The sequence below is a fragment of the Stegastes partitus genome, unplaced genomic scaffold, assembly GCF_000690725.1.
Source record: "Stegastes partitus isolate 25-593 unplaced genomic scaffold, Stegastes_partitus-1.0.2 Scaffold858, whole genome shotgun sequence".
NCBI classification, from domain to species: domain Eukaryota; kingdom Metazoa; phylum Chordata; class Actinopteri; family Pomacentridae; genus Stegastes; species Stegastes partitus.
Window position 1 is genome coordinate 216,015 of NW_007578589.1, and position 7,266 is coordinate 223,280.

The window sequence follows — 7,266 nt, forward strand, 5'->3', positions numbered from 1 at the left end:
TTATTTGCACCTTAACGGGGCCACTCTGTCAAATATGCTAATGAGGTCCAGGAATGCTAATGTCTCCTGCCTGCAGCCTTGAGAAGAAGGTGTGAGTGTAAGTCAGCAGCAGCAGCACTGTTTTTATGCCACCAAATGTTTAAAATACGACCCATAGTTTAATATGAAATTAGCAGGTTCACACCGGTTGCAACAACATGCACTCCAGCAATCCAACTAAGTTATAAAATACCAACAATCATTGATGGAAAAATAGTTCACTTCCTTTATATAACTAAACCATCAATGTGAAAATTCTCCATTATAAGTAGAAGTCATGCATTCAAAATCTTTCATTAGCAAAAGCACAAAAGCATTATCACTCCGTAGAGCTGTGGTCTATGAACACTGTTCAGGCACTTTAATGTGTAGCACTCTACGGTCAACACATATTTTCAATGAAGTGAAAAGCACCATGTTTTTCCCTCAAATTAAGTGGAGTAGAAGTAAGTAGTAATAAAAAATAAAGAAAAATAAAGAAAAAAAAGTCTACAGTTTTCCCTAGAGCAGTTTTATCTTGTGGGCAATTTCGATGTTAAGGCTTAAGAACGATAATTTGGAGTGACAAGTATTTTCAGCGCCCAACCGTGGTGACCGCAACCTACTCAGATCACCAGCCAGGATCCACCCGACTGAAAGCTTCTCTTTCCAGGGACAGACCCGACGACAAACCCAACGAAATCATGCGTCTAAATCTATTATGACCCCCCACCAAAAATCAGAGTTGTTGATGAAAACCCCCAGAAAGGCAGCTTTCAAAATAAAAAAAACATCTAAATAAAAAGATTTCATCCAAGCTCTATGAGAGCAGCCGTGTCTGAATAGGAGGGCCTTGCCAGCTGTGTATAGCAGCCCAGTAACAAAACAAGTTTAAAAGGAGGAAGGAGGAAATAAATAGTGCTGGTAAGATCACCCATGCAGCAAAAATGTTCCCCAGTAGGAAACAAGTATAATCAGCTGAAAGGGAAAAAAAAGAAGGGATGGGGGGATAAGATAAAGAAGAACAAATAGGAATACATTAGAAATTCCCTACAAACTTTTCCCCACCTTCCAAACAGTATGTCAGATGTGAGTGGTAACTCTATCAAGCACTTCCTATAGGAATTCTGTGACAACATAGTTTTTTAGCAATGATGGCATTTAAGTATAGCACACAAGTATGTGACCTGTATGAGGTATGTGTTCTCCCTGTGTATTCGTGGACGTTATCCTGGTTATCCTGTGGTCGCCTCAGACAATTCAAAGACACGTAGGTGAGGTTCACTGGCAGCTCTAAATTGTCTGAATGGTTGTCTGTCCCCATGATGGATGGCAATGTTCTGATAAAAGGGTGCACAGAGGGGCAGGTAGGCAGAAAGATGTGAGTATCCAGCTGAGAAACAGCAGCGCCTGGAGGTGTTTTGTAAATGTTGGGTGTGAATGGAACTTTGGAAGGTCCTCTTCAATCTATTCATGCATCCTTTATGTTGTGTGTCTGTGAAGATTCTCAGTAATCCATCCATCCATCCATTATCTATACACCGCTTTATCCTCATTAGGGTCGCAGGGCTGGAGTCTATCCCAGCTGACTCAGGGTGAAGGCAGGGGACACCCTGGACAGGTCACCAGTCTATCACAGGGCTACACTTAGAGACAGACAACCAAGCACACTCACATTCACACCTACGGACAATTTAGAATCACCAATTAACCTCAGCATGTTTTTGGACTGTGTGGGAGGAAGCCGGAGAACCTGGAGAGAACCCACACTGCACGGGAAGAACATGGAGACTCCACGCATAAAGGCCGGGACGCGAACCGGCGACCTTGTTGCTGCGAGGCAACAGTGTTACCAACTGTGCCACCTTGCAGCCCCTCAGTCATCCAGGTTATGGTTTTTCCCGTAGTTTAATTGTAGCAACTGGACTTGCTTGAGGTCCTTGAGGACGTTTCACCTCTCATCCAAGAGGCTTCATCAGTTCTGACTGAATGAATCTGACTTTATGTTGTGTGATGAGAATCTACTAGTGCTAAATAATAACATCCACATTATTATATAGATATAACAGTCTGAATGAGCATCACTACGTTTGAAAATCAGAGGTCTGTTGCATTAAAATAAGTTTCCACCAAGGTTTTGAATGAAGCAATGACACACACAAGCTTCTCCTCGTGGCTGGTTCTGTCCGGATTAGGTCGGCCACGGTAACCATATGTTCAAACACAACTCATCCTAAAAGTGAGGTGCCTGGCATGCACTGCATTGATTATAAGAGAATTTGGTCTCGTCCTCTCAAGCGCTGCTTTTCCTTGCTAATGCCACTTGATGAGGCTTGGCAGATGCATCAAGGAAATGTAACCTCAAAATAGATCTTGCAGCGGCAGAGCGGCTTTTCATCTAGTTGAAAGGACATGGGAGGGAGTGGGGGGGGGAGGGCAGACAGAGTTTAACAGAGGAGGGGAGAGAGATTTATTTATTTACTTCATTAGTCATGTTGTTGGAGCCTGTGACAGGTAGCAAATGAGGGATCGAGCCGAGTATTGACAGCGTGCATACATAAGTCCCATCAGGATACTTTCAGAGCAAATACAAGAAACATATTAAAGGGAAACGAGGCTGCAGCCCCGGGCGGATACATGATTCATAGTGATTGCTTAAGCATGTACCATCAAGCATTTTGCAGCTGTAAGTAAGAAAAAGTTAAACAGTCTGTACTGATAAATGACTTCCTTAAGATTTCCTTTTGTCATTTTGTTTTTGTTTGCATGTAGTCATTGTCATTTCCCTAATTTACTTCCTCTCTTGAAGATGTTTTCTCATCACACTTTATTGTTTTCTGCCTCCCGCTGCTAGGAACTGTACCCTGATTCAGACAGCAGGGAGTGGCGGTTATTATTTGTGGCTTATCATGAGCTTACTCGGTGTATCTGTGTCAGATCCAGCTATTGGATGTCTTGTTTGATTTAATAAAAGATAGTCCTCGCAGGCGAGCAAGTCCACACCGCTGAAAGGAGCAATGTGTCTTCCTGACCACCGGCACCCTCTTGAGAAAGGCATTATTGATATACGACAAGCCTGAGAGCTCTCTATGCAATATAGGATTTTTTTTTTTTTTCCTTCCAGTAAACTCGGCCATGAAGCCAGGGGTAGAAATATGTTTGATTGATTTGCTTTGTATGCACGACTTTTTTTTCTACAGTAACGCAAGAGAAAGGGATTCATCAAAAAGGGCAACCTGACAGGTTCCAGATACATCGACGCATCAACGCTCCAAAAAAAGTCGTTTTTCTGGTTTTGAAAAACACACCAACTTCAAGTTCATCACTCACTGTCTTTAAATCTGCAGCATTTGCTAACGCTGTCATTTAGTCATCCTGACAGGCACCTGTAGCAGGCGGCTGTTTTTAATGACAAAACTCTGAATCTGAAGAATACAGCAGCTCCAGAGACGGACAGAGAGAGAGTTTCCTCCTTTGGTTGGTTTGAGGCCATAACAAAGCTACAAGTGGACTAAATATTGGAATTACATTGATTGACCAGAAACACAATTACCAGTGAATGCTAATATTGCTGCTCAGCTTTGTATAGTCTTTATAGTCTCTCCAAATAGATTTCCCATAAAACTGAACCGCACTCATGTTTTGAAAGAAATGTCGTCTTCCTCCCAAAAGGAAAGAGTGCAATATAGTGGAAAAGACTTCTAGTTTGAAGGAGCCACAAAACCCCCAGAAGGAGGTGGGAGGGGAGGTTACCGCTGTGCTCGCTGCTGCTGGGTTCAACGCACTGCTGGGTGCAGCCACAGAGGGCACAGAAAACAGTCAATAACAGCAATATTAGTGATGTTCAAAACTTCCTGCAGGACTTCATCACTAAGTCTATGAAATATTTTTAAGAAGTATCCATCTTTACTTTAATTAAGAGAGCTTCACAGGTTTACAAAGCTATTGAAGGGAAACTACGCTACCTATTGTCTACCTACAACAAGCTAATATTAAGCCTAATGGTTCAAATCACTGATTCTATATCCATCCATCCATTATCTATACACCACTTAATCCTCACTAGGGTCGCAGGGGGGCTGGAGTCTATCCCAGCTGACACCCTGGACAGATCTCCCGTCTATCACAGGGCCACACATCGAGACCTCGCATGTCTTTGGACTGTGTGGGAGGAAGCCGGAGAACCGGAAAGAACCCACGTTGCACGGGAAGAACATGCTGACTCCACACAGAAAGATCTGGGGATCTTCGAGCTGCGAGGTGACAGTGCTAACCACCGAGCCACCTTGCAGCCCACTTGACTGAAAATGAAGAAGTTGAAACATAAAGTGAATACTTGGATAGATCCATCTTTCCCACCAAGGACTTCATTATAAACTTGCGTCATCTAATTTAGGGACTCATTTTGCCTTCTGTTCCTCAGTGGATGAGGATGCATCGTTTCTGTTGGCTGCCGGGTTTTTGTCGCAGTGTAAAGTGGTCAAAGTTCATGTAAAGCTTGAAGAGTGGCCAAACCATCCGTTACTGTCCCACGTGGGACCTTTAATCTTAGGTTTGGGAAAATTTCACCGTTTGAGTTCCACTTTCTCCACATGGTTGAGGCTTAACCTCTCTTTTCTGTGTTAGGAGGGTGACCAGTTCCGCCCCATCTAATATATGATCGACTGGCTGAAAATTAGAAACAGTGAAACAAAAACAAAGTTACGTCAATTTTAAATGTGTTTGTGTTATGTGTCCATCAAAACTTAAAACTGAGAGGCAGTTTAGTTTCACAGGAACGTCTTTTTTTTTCGTCACAAGAGACCAGAAAATAAATTAGCTTTAAAGTCAGTCTTTGAGGAAGAACTCAAGCAATGTGGCCTCTTGCATCTATTATTCAACCTCCTGAAACATTTACATTTTCATGCCAAGATCCCCTCATGACGAATGTCAACATGGTAAAAGTTCAGCTGCAGCCCTTCTGTAAAGGAAATAAAATGTACGGAACACTGACTCATGAACAAAGAACACTAATGAACTGTTAGAGCTGGATGTAACAGCAGGTGTGTTTCTCTGTAATTTCAGGTATCAGACAAAGAAAAATGATTACTGGTGACCTGCTTAACACATCTGGGTTTTAAAGGGACACAGAGTTATGCTCTTGTGGCCCAAAGTTCACTTATTTTATACTTCATGACAGTCACATTTCACCTTTGTCATTTGGTTTCAAGGATTTAATCTTTGTCCAAATGAAATAAGATTCACGTGTGCAGTGTTTCCTTCATACATGCTTTTATGCTACCAACACTTTTCAAAACATGTTTTTCTCAGAATCACAGAATGACGTTAGCACATCTTTTTTATTTTGGTTCTTTACTTGGCTCAAGGGCTTTCTTTTTTTTCCTATCTCAGAGTTTTATCTGCACAAAATGTTCCCATTAGTGACATTTCCGGACACCGCTGAGAGCTCTGAGTCTGGAATGACAACATCACTTGCGCCTCGCTGGTCCTAATTGGCAAAGGTGTGGTACACAGTCTTCCGCAATTTGAGGTGCAGCTTCCACTGAAACCTTGACTGGTACAAATCTAAAGCTGTCACCGAGCAGCGTTTCATCTAAAACACCACGGAACACAGCGAGCGTAGCAATATATTAAGCTTTTAATTTGCGATGTGAATCTCTCCAGCGGATGGTTCGCAGTCCATTTCATCCTCCTGCTTTGGGACTATGCAGACAATGCTCAGACGGTCAAGGAGGAGATTATTAAAAAGGGTTTAGAGAGTTGGCTTTGCGTTGCCTGATGTGATTGCATCACCTCGGAGGAAGCCTATTATTTGTGCAGCGGAGCAGAATGGCTTGTAAGGGAGAATCGCTGCCATTTGGCAAAATTTGTCGAGGGGATGGCTTCTAATTTCAGTCTGTAATGTAATTATTTCAGCATAGCCTTATCAGCATGAATGGCAGCCCGGTTAATGTTCCCTCCCGGGCATTCTCACATGAACTACTCGTCAAGTTCGTCATTTATGACTCCCGTTACGAGGACAGTGCAGGACAGATTCTCTGCTCACAGGGAGACGACATTCAGCCATGAAATTTTCAAGCCTTTCTAACCACTTTAATTTCGGATGGAAGTCCTTTTTTTGACATTCAATGAAACAGAAGTGATTGCATTTTCTAATACATCATTTTTTATGCTGTGATCTTCCACTAAACTCCAACATACTGGCCCCATACGGTATACTTTTATATGACTATACTGTGCAGCACTGTGAGGTGACTGTAGAGCCAAATCATCCACAAACATAAAAACAAAGTTACGGTTACAAAAAAAAATAAAATCCCACAACCGGTGCAGTTATTTAACTGTCAGAATCTGTGTACAAAGAAAGCAAGACTGGAGGTAATTTACCACCGTACCTAATAACCATTATCAACACGGACACAGTCTGATCTCCTGTCTGGCCTTGCTTGGAAAAATTCAGAGTATCTAATTAAAAGGAAAAGCCCAGTTAAAGTGTTTTTCTGAGTTAATGATTTACCATTAGCTGCCAGAACAACCTCCACACCTCCATCTATACTGTCCCATACTGTGCTCGCCCAGCGGGGTACGGACTTGGACCTGTTTTTATCAGACTTGTAGGAAAGTTCAATTTGAGCAGCTCTCCCGCCGCTAACGTTTTAATCAGAGATCGTTTCAGACAAAATATGTGTAATCCTTGTTTTTATTCACGTGAAATCCTTAATTTGTTGTGTTGCGATTAAACTGTAAAATAACAGCAATCTATTATATTTACGACATCAAATATTTGAAATATACAACAAACAAAATATAGAAATAGTGATAGGAACTGATGATACGGAAACAAAACGCCAATTAATGCAGGTTTTTGTGACTGTGAAGGTCGTGTCATACACAGCGACTGTCCCAAGTTTTTAACACCTTCTAACTGAAGATTTTTTGAAAACAAAAATCTCTACTTCGAATTTATCGTCGTCTACATTTCCGTTTCTTTGCAGCAGCTCGCCTGTGAAGGTGCGATTCACTCAGTCACCTCCTAACAGGTGATGCTGGCGTCTGTCTGCTCCTTGAGCTCAGAGAAGCGCTGATGTGGGCTCTGATCCGAGGTGCCACATGAGGCTGATGAACTTCTCTGCAGCAAGGGAGGGAACTTCTGGTCTTCCTTTCCTGGGGCAATCTTAATGAGTTTCATCAGAGGTTGATAGTCTTTCTGACCACACTTGAACAAATTTCCTAAGTGCTCCAAGTTTT